Here is a 22,251-nt window from a genome sequence, read left to right on the forward strand (position 1 = left end):
TTTCTATAGTTATAAGTAAGTGTCTGTATTAGGTGTTATGGTGAAGGGTTTTAAGAATAATAATGTGCTTTTATAGTTTAAGAATTTAGATTTTATAATAAAAGTCTCTGTGTATATGTGACATGACAAGCTATTGGTCAAGACACAGCTGCACTGCAGTGAAAAAGTATCAGAGGTTATAGTTAGTAAAGTCAAAAGAAAGTTTCGTCTTAGGTGCCTATTGGATTAGAAAGCTATAAATTACTATGTAACCCTGAGTCGTATGACTATACGCCATTATTCTGATTTATTGCAAATCTCACGCCTCGAGACTGATGTATTATCTGTTATTTTAAGCAATAAATCCTGTGTGATTGCATAGTCCCGTCTCTCTTCACTAAATAATCCGATGGGACACCCGAAGAGTGGGATCCGATAACCAGGTAGAGAGGACTCACAATCGGGCTGTATTCAGGAATATGCATCTTCCAAAAACCTATGGCACCTAGGAAAGTTTGTGTTTCCTTCTTGTTGGTTGATGGAGACATTGCTGTGATCTTATTGATGACCTTGGTGGGAATCTGATGCCGTCCATCTTGCCATTTCACTCCCAGGAACTGGATCTCTTGAGCAGGTCCCTTGACTTTGCTCTTCTTGATGGTGAAACCGGCTTCCAGGAGAATCTTGATGATTTTCTCTCCTTTCTCAAACACTTCTGTTGCGGTGTTCCCCCCACACAATGATGTCATCAATGTACTGCAAATGTTCTGGAGCCTCACCCTTTTCTAGTGCAGTCTGGATCAGTCCATGGCAGATGGTGGGACTGTGCTTCCACCCCTGGGGCAATCAATTCCAGGTATACTGCACGCCCTTCCAGGTGAAAGCAAACTGAGGCCTGCACCCTGCTGCCAAAGAAATGGAGAAAAATGCATTAGCAATGTCAATAGTGGCGTACCACTTTGCTGCTTTGGACTCCAGCTCATGCTGGAGCTCCAACATATCCGGCACAGCAGCGCTCAATGGTGGAGTCACTTCATTCAAGGCACGATAGTCCACAGTCAATCTCCATTCTCCTTCAGATTTGCCCACAGGCCGAATGGGACTGTTGAAGGGTGAGTGGGTCTTGCTGATCACCCCTTGGCTCTCCAGCTCGCGGATCATCTTGTGGATGGGAATCACAGCATCCCGAGTTGTCCAGTACTGTCGGCGATGCACTGAGGTGGCAATTGGTACTCTTTGTTCTTCCCCCTTCAGAAGGCCTACTTCAGATGGATTCTCTGATAGTCCAGGCATAGTGTTCAATTGGTTAATGCTGTCTGTCTCCGCAGCAGCTATTCCAAAAGCCCACTTGAGTCCCTTTGGGTCTCTGAAATGCCCGTTCTGGAGGAAGTCTATGCCCAAAATGCACGGGGCCTCTGGACCAGTCACAATGAGATGTTTCTTCCACTCATTTCCGGTCTGGCTCATCTCAGCTTCCACCGGGGTCAAATTTGTGATCCACCTGTCACACCAGCAATAGAAACAGATTCTACCCCCACATGTTGCGATGGGATTATTGTGCACTGCGCACCAGTATCAACCAACGCATCATATTTTTGTGGTTCTGATGTACCAGGCCAACGAATCCACACAGTCCAAAAAACACAGTTTTCCCTGACCTCTACCTGGCTAGAGGCAGAGCCCCTCTAGTCCTGATCATCCTTCTTTCCCTGGGCCTGCATCTTAGAGGTATCTTCATGGGAATCAGACATGTCATCTTCTCTTCCATCATTTCTGGCTGTTCAGCTATGGGCAACTGAAGCTACTTCCTTTTTGGTGGAACTTCCTTTTTGGTGGAACTTCCTTTCTGAGTCCTGCGCTCCTTCAATTCACGCATTCGTGCTGCCAGAGCAGAAGTGGGTTGTCTCTCCCACCTCCTGTTTTCCCCACTATCATACAGGAAATACCACAGCTCACTTCATGGCATGTACCTTCTCTCTCTCTCTGGGGGATGTCTGCGTCTGGTGACACAATCTCCAATCTGTACCGCCAAGATTTGGAGAAGGCCTTCTTTGATCTCCTTCTTGAGTTCCTGGTGATTCTTCTCCACCTTATCTTCCAATCTCTGCGTATGTGTTTCCACAGCTGAGATTCTTGCATGTGTTGGGCCATGCACGGCATCTGCATATGCTCAGCACTTCGTCGCCACATCCTGCACAGTCTCATTCCTGCCTTCCTCCGGTTTCATTATTGCTAAAGCAGAAGCATATTCTTGTGGCCCAAGTCGTATGAGTTTTCACCACATCAGTGGGTCAACTCTGACCCTGTTGTGACTCCTCAATCCTGGGTCATGTGTGTAGACAATCTCTACCATTGTTAGTTCTCTCAATCGTTGGATCCCTTATTCTATGGTCTTCCACTGGGTTTTCTGCATATAGAAGTCGTCTGCGCACAGATATCATTCATTCACACCTGTCAAAACCCATGTCCAGAGACTGACAGAGTCAGCCCTCCTTATTATCTCTTGGTCAATAGCTGGATCACGTAGCAGGGATTCCAAATGCCTCGCTTCAGCACCGTCCAGCATCACATCATCGCCTTCAGCATCCCAAATACAGACCATCCAACTTATTATGGATTCTTCAGACCGTCGGGTGTAGTCCTTTCTTAGGCTGTGAAGGTCCTTTATGGACAATGACTCAGTAATGGTTTCTGTGCCTGAGTCAGTTGGTGGCTTTGAGGTTCCTTCCCCTGCACCATCATCATTTTTCACTGGGCGATCAATTTTGGTTGTGTGCTTTTTCCTCGTGACAGGAGCCACTGTCAATAGCTTAGGCTCTCCATCTGGTTTGGCTGCACCTTGAGTGACTGGGGTGTCTGCTGATTTTTTTTTTCCCCTCTACCTATACCTACTGCTCTACAGTACCTAGCAGTGTCCGATATGCATACGCCAAGGCCCATCTTATTGCAATGAGCTTTTTCTCATCAGAATTGTCACTGTATTTCTCTCTCAGATATTTCCCCACCTCAGCAGGGTTCTGAACTTGTTCAGGGGGAAAATTGCAAACCATTGGGTCAGAGAATTTCTTCAGGATTTGACCCATATCCTCCCATTCCCCACACCACTCAGGATGTTCCACCTCTGGGTCAGGTGTCTTAGCAGTCACCCTGGAAATCTGAGCTCTTATTCTAGACAAGCTGCAAATCATAAAGAGGAAGATTACCAGATTAAAGACCAGAAGGATGGTGTCTTTAACATCCAGGGGAAACTGAACATTCTCAAAAGATAACTTATCAAATTTAAAGGGGAGGGACATGAAAGGCTGGGAAACCCCATCTCCTCCTCTTCTAACAAACTCCTCCTCAAACAATTACTAATAAACTCCCAAAACAGGCTACTGAAACTAGGACTGGGGTTAGGACGGAGAAACCACATATCATACACACTTTGAAAAACTGCAGGTACCTCTGTCAACTTCTTATAAATCATTATCACCAAGTACAGCAAAACAGAAATCCAGATTTGTGCCCCTGCTCGGCAAAAGTTACGTGTCAGGGACAAGATCGGAGCAATCTGTGGATAGGCAAGTAGGCCGAGGGACCAGAAAGGCATCAGTATCTCAAACAGGTCTGGGGACCAAAAAGACATGAGTACATCAAGTCAGAGAGACATTATGAACTCAACCTACATGGTGACTACTTTACCCTAACACAGAGAAAGTAATTAAATTCAAACCAAAATGAAATTAGTACAGGTTTTTTCACTTTCCTTTGAGCCCCGCACTGGGTGCCATTAATTATTTATGCTGGTTTGGACAAATTGGAGGAAATATATCCTCTGAGAGAAGGCAGGTTACAACCACCCCTCCCCCACCAGGTTCAGGGAAAAAATACTTTTTCCTCGAACGAAAGTGAAAGAGACAAAACCTATTTATTTAACAAATGTAGGGTATGCCCAGCCACTGACCTGGAGGGACATCTGCTGAGATAAGGAGATTGCTCAAATGTCCCAGCAGAACTCCCCTGGAAAGGCAACCACTTTTCAGTTATGGCAAGAAGACAAACCCAGAATCCTCTGGGAGACCCTATGCAGATCCTTTGTAGCCCATTGGCCTTTACCCTCTGACACCCACCCCCTGTATCCCTATAAGAGCTAGCCCCCTGCCCCTGCGAGGGCAGAGAGATGCTCGTCCCTAGCCTCCCCTTCGCCGGACTAATAAAGCTACCTCGTGCAGGACAGCTACATGGGCCTCTTGTCTCTCTCTCCCTGGTCTGACCTGGAGGCTGCCCTGCAGAGTTGAGCTGAAATCATGAGCTGACAATCACTAAAGAGCTGACAGCTTCTGCACGGGCCCTCCTAGCTAGCAGCTGAGGGAAGACACCGGGCTTCGGGAAGACGATCTCTTTTGGGACCATCTCTCCGGACCGGTCACAGCTTCCTCGGTCAGAGCTACTGACCCCTCACCAGCTGTCAAAACTGGTGCCCAAACATCCATTTGGACCCTGGACCTCCAACGGACTCCTGGCCTGAGCTGTATCTTGACCATGCCAAGACAGAACCAGCCATTCATGTGCTGATCCTCTGAAAAAAGGACCTACGTTGTAGCAGGGACTATTGGACGGGGACAGTTCGAGACCCTCACCTCTCTCATCTGGGACAGAAATCCCTGAGGTTCAAACTGGCCAGACCACCCCCCCAGCAGACTTTTTTTTGGGACTTCAACAGGAACCAGCCTCACCAGAAGATGGGATTTGTAAGTTTAAAATCAGGCTCTCCTCTCTTTCTCGCATGCAATACTTTTAAGTCCTTTTTAGTTTTTTTTTTTTCTCTTTTTTCTGCTGAGGGAGGAACTTAAATGGGAAATAGGCAAGCTAAACCCAGCCTTTTCCCATCTGAGAGAGACCTATACCCCTTTCTTCTAACCCTTCTCTTAAAATCCGACTTTAAATTCTCTAAAGGTGTTCTTTGTAAGAAAAATCTTAAATCTTTCACTAATTGGATATCTCGAAATTTTCCTGATGCCACCACAGACCGCCCTTTCTGATCCATTCTGGGACACAGTGGGGAAGAAACTCTATTCCTTTCAGGCAACGGGAAACTTCTCTGTTTCCAGATTCATTCCTTTATTTCATTTAATGGTTAATACGTGTCGCGCAGCAAAAGCCCCTCAGCCAAACCCGTTCTCTGCCCTTCCCCCCTCCCAGTCCCCCTCTCCACCTCTGGCAACAGCCAGTCAGAGCGCGAAGCCCGCCTGCCCCCCCAGCCCTGGCCAGGCTGGGGCGCCGGCCACCCCACTACCCTCCCCCGATCCCCTATTCCCAGCAGTTTTCCCATACCCAAAATCCCCCGCTAGCCCCCTCGGTCCCGCTGCCAGCCCCCAGGCAGCGCACACGGGACCCATCCCAGACCCATACCCCCTCCCCGGGATGGATGGCTCTGAGCCCCCCCCAGCTCAATCTTCCTGTGCCCCTGGTATTTCGCAATCCTTTGCGCGTGACACTACTCCCCCCCCCCGGCACCTGCTCGCGGTGCCTCTGACCTCCCCCCCCACCCCACCGCGTCCCAGCTCCCCGCGACCTCGCCCCCCCCCCCCCCAACCCCAGCACCACCACGGCGGCCCCACCTCAGCAAGCCACCCCGCCTCCGCTGCCCCTCCCCGCACCCATGGAGCAGGCATGGTACAAAGTGCCGGTCCCGCACAGCCCTGTGCACACACTGTGGGTCACAGAACAAGCGTCACACCCCCCGCCAGCGTCTGCCCCTATCGCTGCTGGCGGGACGCAGCTATTGTGCAAAAAAGTATCGGCGCTGCTGCGCCAGGCTGCCGTGCATGGAGTAGATTCTCCCTCCCCCCTCCCCCCACCGCCAATAGCTCTGCAACCCTGGCAAACACCAGCAGACCCCCGCTCTCCCCCCCCCCCCGCCCCCAGCTGCATCTTACGCAATCCCTGCTGCTGGTCCCTACCTTCCTACTTACCCCCCCCTCCCCCTACCACGGGTTCTTGCGAAATCCCCATCTCCTTCGCTCCTGCCGTAAACCCCACCGCCCCCTCACACTCTCCTACAGCCCATGCCGACTCCACACGGAATTGCGAAACCGGCACCACCGGCAACCCGACGCCCCCCAAAACGACCTGCTGCTGCACAGTCTCTCCACCCCCATGCTGCCACAATAGACCCCATTCCCATTCCTCAAAACACCCTCGACCCCCCACTACTCCTGCCCTGGCTAAAGCAAAGCCGGCGTTTCAAAAAATGCCGCGCTACGCCCCCTGTAATCCAGCCCCGCCCTGCAACAGCTGACTCCTCATTTTCAGACGACAGTAGCAGCAGCTCTGACTCTGAATCTGATGACCGCTGGGCATAGACACGCAGGGAGGATAACCGGGAGGGAGACTGGGAGATAGCCCAGAAAATCTCAGCCTTCCCAGTCATTATAGGGAGAAGGAGGAGGGGTGGTCCATCAACTACAAAAACATGGGAACCTATCCCATACAAAGAAGTCAAAGAGCTTTGCAAGGCAGCAAAAGAACATGGGAGAGGGTCACATTTCTTTAGAAACTTATTGGAAGCCACTTTCTCTGCCTATACATTAGTACCACATGATATTAAAAACATTATTTAACTGCATCCTTTCCCCTGCTGAATATATGTTATGGGAAAGGCATTGGAAGAGACATTTAAAAACATTGTCTGATACTTATGCTAAAGATGTAAATCAGACAGATTGGACAATAGAACAACTGGCTGGAGAAGGTGACCTCCAAAAACCCTCAGACCAAGCGACAACCTTATCTGAAGTAGCATTACAAGACATAGCTATTGCAGCAAAGACATCACTGCTCCTTACTCCTGATGATTCTGTTCCTACACAATATTTCTCTAACATCAAACACTCACTAAATGAAAGTTTCATTCAGTTTGTTGATCGTTTAAAAACTAGCTTAAAGAAACACATAGAGAGCCCAGATGGACAAAAAGAACTTTTGAGTAAACTCGCCATGGCAAATGCTAACGAACAATGTAAGAATATCTTGAGGGCCCTACCCATGGACACAGAACCAACAATAGAACAAATGATAGAGACCTGTACCAGACACACATCCACAGAAAACACAATGACCCAAGCAGTTGTAAAAGGCATCACAGAGGGAGTTTCTGGTTCATTTGCTGCAGCAGTGTCTAAAGGGAATGTCCGCTGTTTCTATTGTTGTGAAATTGGACACTTTATAAAGGACTGCCCACAAAGGTCACCTACCCAGGACCGTCATGCCACCTACCAAAGGCACCAGAGACAGCAAAAGCACTAGCAACGTTCAAAAAACTTCCATCAGAGCGTGGTGTCAAGGCCCCATGCTCAGATAACAAATCAATGGACATACTACCCCGCCCCACCTGAGAACTGCACATCGGACCACCGAGAGCAGACAACTGGACCTCACCCAGCACCATCATCCCAGGCGATCCCAGAACACATGAGAAGGATCCAACACATGGAGCTCTACCGATGGGAACCAGACGTCAACTGGTAACGTCACTGTCACTTAAGTTTATTGACAAGGGTTTTTATCGTATCCCCAAAGGAAAGTACGGACCATAGAATGGCCCATGGGACATTCTTATCCTAAGCGACACCCTCCATGGTCCAGAACAAATCTTTGTATTACCAGAGATACAAACAGTGCACCCTGGACAAGAGATTCTTGTCCAGCTTTGCTGCACGGACACACCTTTCTTTCTCCCACAGGGAACACCAATTGCTCAAGCTTTACTACTTCCACAGAACCGCCCAGAACAGATTCCTCTCAATCCAACAGCAATGTGGACAGAGATTGTGGGCTCAAACAAACCGACCATTGAGTGCAGCTTGTTCTGTAAAGGAGAGAGGCTCTACCGCCCAGGGATGCTGGACACCGGAGCAGATGTGACCCTCATCGCCCACTCCGAGTGGCCAGGGAATTGGGAACTGGAGCCAGTGGCAGGTATGATCTCCGGGATTGGTGGAGTTGCAGTATCCATGAGAAGCAAACGAAATGTTGTCATTGAAGGACCTGAGGGCAAGATAGCGACCACCTGACCATTCGTGGTAAGGGCCCCCATCACTCTATGGGGCAGAGACCTTCCATCCCAGTGGGGTGCCACCCTCACCATTCCCAGCCAGGATGTCTGACTGGGGCCACTGAGAAACGCGTGCTACCATCTACTCCCCCGCTCACCTAGAAGACTGAGAACCCAAAATGGACAAGACAGTGGCCCCTTGAAGAAGAAAAACTCTGCATTGGAAGCCCTGGTGGAAGAGCAACTTGCCAAAGGTCATATCACCGAGACCACGAGCCCCTGGAATTCCCCTTTGTGCTGAAAAAGCCTGGCAAAGACAAATGGAGACTACTCCATGACCTACGAAAGATCAATGAGGTCGTTGAAGACATGGGCCCCCTCCAACCTGGCCTGCCATCACCATCAATGCTGCCCCGAGACTGGATGCTTGCCATCATCGACATAAAAGACTGTTTCTTTAACATCCTGCTCCATCCCCAGGACGCACCAGGGTTCGCCTTCTCCATACCCTCTCTCAACAAACAAGCTCCACTCAGAAGATACCATTGGCTCGTCCTCCCACAAGGCATGAAGAACAGCCCGACCATCTGCCAGTGGTACGTCGCCCACATTCTGTCCCCCATCAGAAGCCTGTTCCCAGAAGCAATCATCCACCACTATATGGATGACAGCCTGATCTGTGCATCAGAAAAAACTTATTTGGACAGAACTGTTAAAAAGACAATTGAAGCCATAGAAGAAGCAGGGTTCTAGATTCGCGAGGACAAAATGCAGCACTCCAGCCCATGGACATACCTCGGCCTCCAGATCCATGAGAGAACCATCGTACCCCAGCAACTCACCATCAAAGATGATCCCAAAACCGAAAGGGACTTACACAGCTTTTGCAGATCCATAAATTGGATGCGCCCCATACTAGGAGTCACAACAGACGACCTCACTCCCTTCTTCAACCTCCTCCGCGGCAGCGGAGACTTGGACTCTCCACGTGCCCTCACACCTGAAGCCCGAGATACCATCACCAAAGTCCAGGAAGCCCTGTCTTCACGCCAAGCCTATCGTGTTGAACCCAGCCTGCCTCTCCAATTTGCAGTTCTGGGTAAGGCTCCCCGTTTCCACGGACTGATCTTCCAATGGGACCCTCAACTCAGAGACCCTTTGCTGATACTTGAATGGGTCTTCACAAGCAATCAACCTACAAAGACATTAACCACCTTCCAAGAAGTAATAGCACATTTAATAAAAAAGGCCAGAACTCATCTCTGCTCTCTTGCAGGGTGTGAGTTCACATGCATATGCATATGCCATTGACCACTGGAGATCTGAAGCATTTGCTCCGGACCAATGAGAGCCTCCAGTTCGCCCCAGATCACTTCACAGGCCAAATTTCCATCCACATGCCAAAACATAGACTTTTCTACCATGATGCAGCCTTTAAATCGATTCCAAAATTAATCCAAATTAGAAAACCTCTCAAAGTTCTGATCGTCTTTACCGATGGGTCTGGTTCATCCTATCGGTCTGTCATGACTTGGAGGCGGCCCAATACTCAAAAATGGGAATCTGATATCCAAATAGTAGAGGGATCTCCACAGATTGCCGAGTTAGCAGCCGTTGTCAGAGCCTTTGAGAAATTCAAAGACAAACCTTTTAATTTGGTCACAGATTTGGCTTATGTCACTGGCATATCTATGAGGGCCGAACATGCTTTTCTCAAAGAGGTCTCAAATCAAAAATTATACCAATTGGTTTCTACATTAATTCATTTAATCTCCCACAGAAAACAGCCTTACTACATTATGCATGTGAGGTCACACACTGACCTCCCTGGTCCCATTGCCGAAGGGAACAGGAGAGCAGATGCACTGGCCATGCCAGCAGAGACTGCAAACGTCCCTGACATCTTTGCCCAGGCGAAGTTGTCACATGCATTTTTTCACCAAAACATTCCTGCCCTTGTCAGAATGTTCAAGCTTTCAAAAGATCAAGCAAAAGCTATCATCGCAAAATGCCCGAACTGCCAGAACTACCAAATACCACCTATGGGTACCGGAGTCAACCCCCGCGGTCTGAACAGCTGCCAATTGTGGCAAACTGATGTAACCCACTTCCCATCCTTTGGGAGATCCAAATATGTGCATGTGTCAGTCGACATGTTTTCTAGGGCAGTGTTTGCTTCAGCCGACGCAGGGGAAAATGCCGTCCTCGTCATCAAGCATTTTCTCCTTGCCTTTGCCACCCTGGGAGTCCCTGAAGAAATCAAAACAGATAATTGGCCTGCCTACACTTCTCGTAAGTTAAAAGATTTCTTCAACCAATGGGGGATAAAACACAAGACAGGCATACCTAGCAATCCCACAGGACAATCCATCATAGAAAGGACCCACCAAACCCTCAAAAGAATCCTCAACCAGCAACGGAGAGAAACAGAAATTTTGTCTCCTTTTGAAAGACTCTGTAAGGCTCTCTACATCATTAACTTCCTAAATGGTACCTCATCAGAGCCTGACCCCCCAATACTCCGCCACTTATCAAATTCAACCCAAGCTAAGCTCACAGAGAAACCACCAGTACTGGGGAAGGACCCAGAATCACACCAGGTCTCTGGACCTTTCCAATTGATTACCTGGGGGAGAGGCTACGCCTGTGTCCAGCTACCATCTGGCCCGAAGTGGTTCCCAGGAAAAAGTATAAAACCATACCTAGGCCCTACGAACACTGCTCCCACAAACACCAACAAGAACTCTCCTGAGTCAAACACAGGACCTCCCCAAAACCAGACCAGTTCTGCATGGAGACGAAGATGTCGCTGAATGCCCACCAACCAGAGAAAAGATCATCCCACCACACGGCAGCAGACGAAACAGAAAGCTGAACAAGATGCTATGGCAGAAGTCAAGCCGTAGGCCAGACACAGCCTGAAAAAAATTAATCCTTAGTTTATATGTTACCACCCCTTTTTTACCCCAAAATATCCCCTTCCCTCAACCCTTGTCAAACCTCCTTAAACCCCAAAACCTCCCCTCTCACCACAAAGCTAATAAATCTCATTTATATTCCCTCTCAGAAGCCCCATCCCCATCCAAAGATGAAATTTATCTACGTTGATGCTCTCCTCCCCGCTGCCTCGATGGTCTTCGCCATACCACATGCCTTCAGCTGGCTTGTCCCACAGCCTAGCCATAATGTTTGGGTGACCCTAGCAAAGACACTCAATCAAGACAATCCGTTCCTGTCCATGGGCAGCGTAGACAACCCACTCTCTACATGTCTGGTAGGAATTCCCTTAGTAGCAGATGATTGGCCCATCACTAACTCAGAGCTCCTTCACACCACAGGTAAGAGGCCCAACCTGGTAGACACCTGGGACGAGTGGACAAAGATTCTGTCAAATCCTCGAGATGAACCCCAAGAATTGAACCTTCTGAGGTCCTCCCAAGCAACATATTGTGTCAAATTTTATTTTAGACTGCAAAGCCAACGCTGGCCAGGGATTGACCAAGCAAAAAATACATACAGAAAAGACATATCACCATTTAACAAAGCCTATAATAGTCAGGATTGGTGCAATTACACCAGTCATGTACTCTCTATGTCCACTCTCCACCCCAAAGTGTTACCCCGGGGGCTGTTTCTTGTCTGTGGTGACAGAGTATGGACCGGAATCCCCTCACGCATCCAAGGAGGCCCCTGTAGCCTTGGCAAGCTTTCTACGCTCACCCCAAATATCACATTATTACATAATTGGAGACAAACAGACACATCAACACGTCAAAAGAGATCCTTTGCTGAGTTTGACGAAAGTTGTGACAGCCGCATTTACAATTGGAATAAGGCAGGATAAGACGCAGCTTCCATGTTCACTCCTTGGTTTGCTGCACTCAAATCCCTTGGGGATATCAATCACCTAGGGTGTTGGCTAAGCAAACAGGCCAATGAGACCTTTGCTGCCTTGAGCGATCTTTTAAAAGATGAGGAGACTACTAGACAACCAACTCTACAAAATCGAGCAGCAATAGACTACCTACTGCTTGCCCATGGACATGGCTGCCAAGACTTTGAAGGCATGTGCTGCTTCAATCTTTCTTCGCACTCAACATCCATCCAGGCGAACATCCAGAAACTACAAGAACTAGTAAAAGACTTAAAAGTAGATAAGAGCCTAGACTGGGTCAATGACCTTTTCGGATGATGGGGAATAACGGGACGGATTGCATCTTTGATTAAGGGAGCTTTGTGGGTATTCATTGTAATTATTATTGTGTTACTTATGTTCTCTTGCCTCCTACGTTGCTGCAGAAAGGCTGCTTGAAATGCCTTTTTAAATATAGAAAGGGGAGTTGTAGGGTATGCACAGCCACTGACCTGGAGGGATGTCTGCTGAGATAAGGAGATTGCTCAAATCTCCCAGCGGAACTCCCCTGGAAAGGCAACCACTTTTCAGTTATGGCAAGAAGACAAACCCAGAATCCTCTGGGAGACCCTATGCAGATCCTTTGTAGCCCATTGGCCTTTACCCTCTGACACCCACCCCCTGTATCCCTATAAGAGCTAGCCCCCTGCCCCTGCGAGGGCAGAGAGATGCTCGTCCCTAGCCTCCCCTTCGCCGGACTAATAAAGCTACCTCGTGCAGGACAGCTACATGGGCCTCTTGTCTCTCTCTCCCTGGTCTGACCTGGAGGCTGCCCTGCAGAGTTGAGCTGAAATCATGAGCTGACAATCACTAAAGAGCTGACAGCTTCTGCACGGGCCCTCCTAGCTAGCAGCTGAGGGAAGACACCGGGCTTCGGGAAGACGATCTCTTTTGGGACCATCTCTCCGGACCGGTCACAGCTTCCTCGGTCAGAGCTACTGACCCCTCACCAGCTGTCATAAACAAACACACAGGAAAAGGGTAATGATGCTAAATAATAAAACCTCTCGCTGTGGAGAGAAACCTGCAGAAATTTCAGAGTCCTTCCGTAGGTCTAATCTCTCTCCCCCTCCTTGGAGCTGGGTCGTGGGCCCACCTCCAGGGCCTCGGTGGAAAATTCTCCCAATGTGCACTGATGTTGAAACAGTCCAGAAGAGAAGAAGGGAAAAACCGAAGTCCCAGGAAAACAAAGTTCTACTCTCCATCTCCCTCCAGAGAAAAGGAGCCGAAAGCTGGCTGAAAAGCAGCCAGCAGGGTGCTTCCTCTGCTCTTGCTGCTGTTAGAAGCAGAGGAGTGTATACATCTTTGTCCTTGAACAACTGCTTTGAAAAGTTCACTCGGTTTTTTTTTTCTCTCTCCCCTCTCAGGCTCAGTTTAAAGGCACAGAAAGGCACAAAGTTAATTTCTGGGCATAGAGCAGCGATAGGGGGTACACATCATAAAGTCACCCCAAGACAGGCCTTGTTTCACTTACCCCGGTGGTTCCGACCACATCCACAGTATCTTGGCTCAGTTTATCTTTTAAAGTATTTAACAGAATATGTTGTCCCTGTATCGACCAGAAATTCAACATCATCATTCCCCAGCTTAACTGAAGGCTCCACTGAGGGAGATGCCTTTGGTCCCTGTCAGTCTGTATTTACAGTTAGTTCTGGAACTGGAGGCTTCTTTTCCGCCGGTGTTGAACACTCGTACTTCCACTGCTCTCTTTTCTTTCAAATTGCGCGCTGGTCGTCGGCTAGAGGAAAAGGGGGACCCTGTTTTGATGTGTTAGATGACTTTCCCTTATCATGCTTTTTCTTGTGGTGGGGTTTATCATGTTTGTCTTTATCTGCTGAATCTCTGTTCTGATGTACCTTCCAGAGTACATTCAACAATTTACTTATGTCATATGTCCCATCCATCTTTCGCAGCTTTTTCCTTATGTCATTTGCAGATTGGCTTATAAACAGGAAGGCCAGGTGGAAGTGCTGCACAGGTGAGTCAGGGTCCAGAGTAGTGTATTTTCATGCAGCCTCCTTGAGGCTATTCAGGAACTCTGTAGGGGTCTCATTTGAATTCTGTCTGACCTCGTATAATTTAGACCAATTCACTGCTTTAGGTGTCGCAGACTGAGGGGCTTTGCGGTGCAGGAGCGCGAGATGCTGCGACCTTCCTAAAAGCGTCTCCTTAGCAAAGCCGCTTGGCAGGACCACCACACACACACACGCGTACACTCACACACGCATGGACAGCTCCAGTATATGGGTCAACGACAAAGAGCTGGGAAGGGTCCTCATATGGGGTTCCACGGACGAGGTTTATTGCAGCCACACTTGTGAAGGGTTCCAGGGACGAAGACAAAGAACAATGGAGGGTCCAGGTTTAAGTACGGGAGTGGATCGAGCATCAGCGACCAATGATCTGAGGGCACGGGGCAGTACACAGGGGGGACTAGGGAATGGGAGCCAATGGGGAAGCTCTGGGGGAGTGGTGAGGGGCAAGGGCCAATGGGGGGAACCTGGAGTGGAGAACCTTTTAGGGCATGGGACATATAAGGTACAAAGGGGCGGGGAGGCCAACAGCCAACCAGGGAAGCAGGACTGGGGTACATTAACATAGCAGGGCAAAGCATCCTGGGAGAAGCCTCTTTTGTCACCCTAACCTGGGGGGGATCTTTTGGTACTAGGGACTGTCGCACCAGTGGACTCTCTTTGTCCCTTGTACCGTAGGCTCACTGGCCACCACAACTCCCCCTTCTCTTAATTGGAGGCTTCCCCTGGGGATCTCAAAACCCAAATGTTTTAAACAACCAAACATCCACAAAACAACAAAAATGATCAGAAACACCCACAACCCAACGTCCCAACAAGGCTTCACATACTTCAGGGACTCTTTCCTCTGGATGCTGGCATGGATGATCTCATGGAGGGGGGTAGTGTTTGCCAGGGTCTCTTTTGGCTGCTGTACAGTCCAAGCATCCACTGCCAGTGGTACCAGGAGCATCCAGGGGATGGCAGCGCAACAAGTGCTGGGTCTCATGATGGGAGAGTTGGCTAGTAGGTGCTTCTGCTAGAGTTTTAAACAGAGTTAAAAATTTGCAATTTCAGGGGAGGGCCTTCCATTCCCTCCCTCTTTGCATTCCCCTTTCTTTATTAACTAAGAAGCCAGAGAAAAAGGGAATGGATAAAGTGGAGGGAGGAAAAAAAGGGGGTAAGATTTGGGAAGACATCAACAGTGTAAAACTTATCCGGTCACAGCTCTGGTTGTGGGACAGTGAGTCAGTGTCTGTGGTGGAGATCTACATCGTCTCCGTCTCCAGGCTGTGCTTCTTTGGTCTTTTGGTTGTTCTGCATCAGCTTCAGGCATGGCTGTGTCTTTGGGAGCAGTGTTTGCTGGGCAGTGTAAGGCTTGACGTTCTTGCTCGGCAGCCACCTCAGGCCTGACGGTGTTGATACACAGGCATACCCCCTCCCCCAGGTTATTAAAGGGAAAGGGCCCAATATTTGTTGGCTCTCAGGATCTTTGATCAGCACTGGTGGCTTTTCATTGAGCTTAGCTCAGGCCAAATTGGAGAAGTGCCAGAAAACAGGGAGGGTTGGTTCCATGAATGAGCAGTTTAGGAAATTTATTGTGAAAAGGGCTTTACAGAGCCTATCAATGGGAGAACTGGTCTCTGTCCCTCCTCACTGCTGATCGAGGACCCGCCTAATGGTGCCGTGGGCCCTTTCAACAATTGACTGTCCTGTAGGAGAGTGTGGTATGCCTGTGCTGTGCTTCACCCCCCACTGATTGAAGAAATCCCTGAGTTTGTGAGAGGTGTAGGCAGGGCCATTGTCAGTTTTAATTTGTTCAGGGACGCTTAAGGTGGCAAAGGCCAGAAGAAAGTGCCTGGTGACATCTTTGGCCTTCTCTCTCGCATGAGCCGAAGCAAACACTGCTCCTGAAAATGTGTCAATGGACACGTGTATGTATTTTTGCCTGCCGAATGCCAGATAGTGGGTCACATCTGTCTGCCACAACTGGCAGTTGTTGAGTCCTCGGGGGTTAATCCCCGAGCCCAACTATGGAATCTGGTGCTGCTGACAGTTGGGGCCTGTGGCCACTATTGCCCTCGCCTAGTGGCACGGTAGGTGGAAAATGCGCATGAGGGCTGGCACATTCTGATGGTAAAATCTGTGACTCATCTTGGCCTGTGCAAAGATGTCAGGTATGTTAGCAGTTTGCACAGGCATGGCCAGGGCATTGGCTCTTCTATTACCCTCTGCGATTGGCCCTGGGAGGTCGGTGTGTGACTTCACATGCATTATATGGAATGGTTCCTTTCCGTGGGAGACGAGGTAGATTAACTTCAAAAGCAACCTGTATAAATTTGGGGTTGCCACCTTGTCGCGGGTTGGGTTTATAACCGGGCAGAAACGCCAATTTAGTGTAGTGGTTTGGTCTAAAATACTCATTACTGTTTATCTTCTGTGAGACAAGAATTAGGAGAAACGCAAAGCCGGCACCAAACTTGAAAGAATATAAAGAAGTTTATTAACAGACCTAAAAGAAGGAAAAGAAAAAAAAAAATTATACCACCTTCAGAACTCTCCTCCTCCCCCCACCTTCCTCCCTTTTCCCACTGACAATGTAAAAAGACAACCCTTAAGATGTTCAGTCTGTTTACCACTTCCATAATAACTTTGTTCAGTCCATTTAGAAAGAGAAGTCTCTTCTTGCTCGTGCTATGAAAACATTATCACAACGAGACAGCCGCCCACTTCCAAATATTATTCAGTCCATTTAGGAAGAGGAGTCTCTCTGCTTGCGATGTGAGTCCCTTCCCCTGACTTGCAGCTTTTCCCGCAACTGCTTTCGAGGGTCCACTCTTGAAGTTTTTTGGGGTAGAATTTTAAGGTTGAGCCGTTCAGAAACAAAGAAACAGAGGCCCTTCTCCTTCCCTGGGAGCAAAGGGTCTTCCTCATCTTCATTGTTAGGACTATCTCTGGGAGCATCTCTAGGAATTGAGGTTTTCTCCTTTCCCATTTGGAGCAAAAGTCCTCATCTGGTTCATCTGCTTCATCTCTCTCTTTCTGTCCAAACTTCTCATGAAATTACAGCTGCTTCAGCATCTGCCTATTGCTTACGAGTTGAACACTCCACCCCCCATATCTTCATGAAATTACAACAGGATACTCTGATATATCATAGCTTCACAACAGACTTTCAGCTTTAAGCATCTCCTCTCTCTCTTCCCTCAGGTTTTCAGCTCTTCACAGCAATAAAAGGGTTAATCTCTCCTCAGCCTTGCAGCTGTGTGGCTTATCGCTGTTGGTCACCTTACCTCTGCTGGACAGAGGTGCCGCTTTGCTGAAATCTTGGCTGCAGTGGGGAGGGGGGGGGGGGTGGTTCCGAGCTGCTCCGGCTGCCCACAGCAAGGCAGTGGGGGGGGGGGGGGGGGTTCCACAGCTGGAACAGGCCCATGGTTCCAGGCTGGCCGGGCCCGCTGGCCCCCGCTCGGGGCCTGCAGCCACCTGTCCCAGCGCCGGAAATGAGAGAGGTTGGGGGGGGGAGTTTGTCTATTCTTAAGTGTGTATCACAGAGGCGGTCACAACTTTAAGTGGCTTAAAGAATTGTCCATATTCAAACTGGCCAGCTGATAGGTTCTATCAGGTCCCAGAGGAAATTGTAAGCACCCCTTAGCAAGGACATCCCTTCCGGGACTATGCTTGCTAACCTATGACACATCTCTTTTAGCAAGGAATGTTCAGCTCTAGCAACTACACCCGCTACATATGCCAAATCAGTGGCCAAATGAATCAGTTTTTTGAATCTCTCTAAAGCTTTGACAACGGCCACTAGTTCAGCGATTTGCGGGGATCCTTCAACAATGTTGTCATCAGACTCCCACTTCTGTGTCGTTGGATCCCTCCAAGTCATGACTGACTTGTGGGATCCCCCCAAGCCGTCGGTTAAAATGGTCAGGGCCTTTAGAGGTGTTCGACTTTGGAGTGATTTTGGGACCAAATGGAAAGTCAAATTTAACAGCTTATGGCTAGGTTTGTGGATGGAAGTTTGGCCTGTGTAGCAGTCAAGGGCAAACTGGAGGTGCTCGTTGTTCTGGAGCAAATGGTCCAGAACCCCAGCGGTCAATGGAAGGTAAATGCATGTTAAATCACACCCTGCAAGGGTGCAGAGGCATGCCCTGACTTTAATAATGAGCTGAGCCATCAGCTCTTGAGGTGTTGCAATGGTCTCAGTAGGCTGATTGTGTAAGAAGACCCACTCGATGACAAGGAGTGGATCTTTCTGCATAATGTCCCACTGAGAAATTAACGCATTGAATCTGGGTGACTTAGCCAGGATGATGAGCTGGAACTGGAGGGTGGGATCAGTCCTGTGCGCCTGCCGGGAAGATAATGCTTCCTGGACTATTGTCCGTTTCTTGCGCTCTCACGTGTGGGAGGAAAATAACTTTAAGGGATGGGACTATGCAACTACACGAATTTATTGTTTAAAATAACAAACGCATCAGTCCAGGCGTGAGATTTTACAACACCCCCGAGTAATGGCGACTAGTCACAAGATTTAGGGTTACATGGTAATTTATAACTTTCTAATCCAATAGATACTTAAAACGACACTTTGTTTTAGATTAATGACCTATCACCTGTGGCACTTCTCACTGCAATGCAGCTATGTCTTGACCAATAACTTCTCATGTCATGTACATACAGTTGTCTCTCTTATACCATCTACATTCTTAACTTAAACTATATAAAATCACACTATTATATTTTAAAACCCTTCACCAAAACACCCAGTGTACAATTTTACTTATAACTATAGGAACACAAGTTTGTAATCCTTTTGCTTAAAGTCCACAAATCTTTGTCAATTAAGCCAGACCTAGTCTCTTCCAGGGTTGTAAATCAAAGCCTCCTTTAATTGCAGGAGTTTTTACTCCTCTGTCTCCCACAGACTATCATGATGGATTCCTGGGCCTCAGGAGTGATGGCACAGGGTGAATCCAGGTCCTTGCTGCCTCGGAGAAGATTGAAGAGCAATGTGAGGTCCTCTGTCTTGATCCCCAGCAGTGGACGCACCCAGCTGATGGACCCGCAGGGCTGGTGGAGGTCGTGGAGGGTCTTCGGGTTATCTGTGATGGTGAGCTGCTGGGGTACGACAGTTCACTTGCCGATTCAGAGTCCCAGGTAGGTCCAGTGGCAGGTTTGCTAGATCTTGTCTTCACGGATTTCAAATCCAGTGTCTTCAATAGCTCTTATTGTCTTAGTTAAAACAGTGTCCAAATAGGACTGATCTCTAGAGTAAATTAGTATGTCAGCCATGTAGTGCAGGATGATGGTGTCTGGAAAAGTCTTTCTGATGGGTGAGAGGAGGTGGGCTACATACCACTGGCAGATGGAAGGCGAGTTTTTCATCCCCTGAGGGAGGACTCACCAGTGGTACCTTTTCAGAGGGGCCTGCCTGTTTAGGAATAGGACTGAGAAGGCAAACCGGGGTGCATCTCGAGGATGGAGGGGGATGTTAAAGAAGCAGTCTTTGATATCTATGACTGCTAGTCTGCATTTGCCTGGCAGCATAGAGGGTGAGGGCAGGCTGCTTGAAAGCAGGATACATTGTCTAGTTGTACCCTGGGCTACATTGTCGAGTTGTTTTGAAGAATAGGCCACAGCTCTTTGCTGGTCTGCAAGGTGCTGTGCCAGTACCCCCAGAGCAATATTGAGTCACTCATGTGTAAAGAGTTCAAAAGGTTTATGTAGGAACCCAGAGTGCCAAGAATATTTCTCTGCCTGTTTTGAAGGGTTTTTACCCCCTGAACAACACTGTTTTGATCTCCAACCTTGGAAAAAACTGCCGACGATCAGACAAGAACTAGAAAATACAGTGCTGTGAATTAGGTGATAGACTACTATGTAAGATTGTCACAGGGTGAAAAATTTAGAGGTTTTGGACTTCTCTTTGTAATAAATAGATAAGAGCAAAAAATATCAAAATGGAGGATTGTTGTTGTTCTCCAAACCTTCTTCTTCTTCTTCTTCTACTACTCCATATTCTGCAGTAAAAGTAATTTGGGATGATTGGACAAAGAATTCTGCAGTTCCTGGCCGTGTTACTGAATAATTGGTAGGAAAGTGAAAATAATATACGTTTCTAGTAACCATTGGTTAAATTATCGTTAAAAAGGCTGTGTAAATCTTGATAATTGGACTTCTCTCCTGCTTTCTGTACTCTGTGCTGAACCTGGGTCATGCTAGTGGCTCTGTTCCTCTGATAAGACTTAATAAACAATTATCTGGCAGCACTGAAACTCCAGGAAAAGTCTGGGTTTATTCTTTGAAACTCCTTGCAAGGACTTTTAAAATATTCTCTCCCATCAGGAGGGATTTGATATATGGCAAGGTTTAGTGTCAGGTTTAGTCAAGTCTGGCAGCCCCAGTGCTGGGGCCGACATCAAGGAATGTTTCAGCTGTTTAAATGCAGCCCTGGCATTCTGTCCACATGATTGTCCCCTTTTCAGCTGCTTTAAGGACCTCATACAGAGGTTTTACCAGTAGTCAATAGTTTGATATCCATAGGCGACACTAACCTACCATTTCCAGGAAGGCCTGCATCTCCCTTATGGTATGGGGCTCTGGAAGTGGACAGATGGCTTCCTTCCGTTCTCTGCTGAGTTGTCGATGTCCATGGAAAATTTCCAGGCCCAGGTATACTACTGTTTCCCTAGCAACCTGTGCCTTCTCTTTCGAGACCTGATACCCACTTTGTCCGCTACTATCAAGATGTCATCAACATACTGGAGAACTGCTCCTCCTGGTTCTTGTTTCCTCCAGTCCTCCAGCTCCTTTGCCAGCTGTTTTTGAATCCTTGTGGTAAAACTGTCCAGGTGAGCTGGGTCTTTCTAACTGTTTCAGGATTCTCCCACTCAAAAGCAAAGAGTTCTTGGCTATTCTTATGCACAGGAATGCAGAAAAAGGCATCGTTGAGATCTAAAACAGTGAACCACCCTAATTCATTTGTTAGTGTTGTCAAGAGTGTGTAAGGATTCGCTACCACTGGGTGTATGTCCTCTGTTATCTTGTTGATTTCCCTCAAGTCCTGTACCAACCTGTAGCTTTTACCATCAGCTTTTTTTACTGGCAAGATTGGTGCGTTGTACCTGGATTCACATTCCACTAACAACCCAAATTTGAGAAACTTTTCAATTACAGGTACTAATCTCTTGCAGCCTCCTAATTTCAGAGGGTATTGTTTTTGCCTTACTGGTGTAGCCCCTGCTTTGAGTGTGATAATCACAGGTTCAGCTTTTTTGGATCTGCCAGGAGAATCATTGGCCCACACTATTTGAATGACAGCATCTTCAACTTCTTTGGAATTTTTCCATGGCATTCCTGTACATGTATAGCAGCTGCTTCGATAAATTTAGATTCTGGGATTATAACTTTCACTCCCCCTTCCTTGGAAAACTTAATTTCTGCTTCCAATTTCTCCAATAGATCTCTGCCCAATAATGGCATTGGGGAATTTGGCATATACAGGAACTGGTGAGTGACTGTTGGGGTTTTAAGAGGTCTAGTTTTTTTTACTGTTAAAGGAATTTTCCCCCACTCTGTTACTAAGACGACAAATCGCTGGGTGCTTAAGGAAAGACAAAAGAGCTGCCCACTGGAGGTAGGGTGGGCCTGGCTGCTCCTTTGTTTCACCTGGGTGTGGGGTCAGTTTGCTCTCAGCGTTCAGAGAGAGAAGCTGGGGAGAGAGAGAAGCTGCTGGTTCTTTTCGGCCGTTCTTCCCTTTTCTGCGGAGAAAGATGCCAGGATCCCCGGCCCACCTTCCCTGCCCTGCTGGAGGCCGGGCTGTGGCCGCCCTGCCCCACCGCTGATTCGAGCCTTTGCTGCGTTGTAGCCGTGCTTGCCCTGCCTGCCTAGACCTCCGGGGGGTTCCCTGCCTGGATACATGGTGTCTGCCACCCGGGATTTGTGCTCATCCCTCCCGCTCCAGCCCACTGCTCCAGCCTGCTGTTCCGGAAGGTCCAGCCAGACACCGGGGCCAGCTGTCCAGGGGTTTGTGAGGCTTCTTTGTTCCATCCTTCCCCAGGATCCCAGGGCACCAGTGCTGCGTGCTCCCCGAGCTTGCTCCAGAGCGCCCCCTGCAGCCACAGGGAAACCATCGCACCTGCCCTGCTCACTGGGAGCCGCTAGCGCCTCTGCTGGCTGCGAGCAGAACTGCACCCGAGGGGAAAAAAGGGCCCGACAGCCGAGAAGGCTGGGACTGGGTTTGTGATTGTTTGCTGTTACTGACATAGTTATTGTTGTTTGTTTGACTGGTTATATATATAATA

The 22,251-nt window shown here is 48.4% G+C and overlaps 1 long non-coding RNA gene across 1 annotated transcript in view; it reads left to right on the plus strand.

Annotated features, from left to right (window-relative positions):
* Window positions 1-3,979: 3,979 nt before the first annotated feature.
* The window catches only part of LOC138102814 (uncharacterized), a 38,315-nt gene continuing 20,043 nt past the window's right edge, over window positions 3,980-22,251 (plus strand). Inside the window, exons 1-2 of the long non-coding RNA XR_011147557.1 lie at window positions 3,980-4,712; window positions 18,873-19,105. This is a non-coding gene — a long non-coding RNA (uncharacterized lncRNA). The remainder of the gene's footprint in view (window positions 4,713-18,872; window positions 19,106-22,251) is intronic.

Source organism: Aphelocoma coerulescens (genome assembly GCF_041296385.1).
Source record: "Aphelocoma coerulescens isolate FSJ_1873_10779 chromosome W unlocalized genomic scaffold, UR_Acoe_1.0 ChrW_unloc_scaf_2, whole genome shotgun sequence".
Taxonomy (NCBI): Eukaryota; Metazoa; Chordata; class Aves; order Passeriformes; family Corvidae; genus Aphelocoma; species Aphelocoma coerulescens.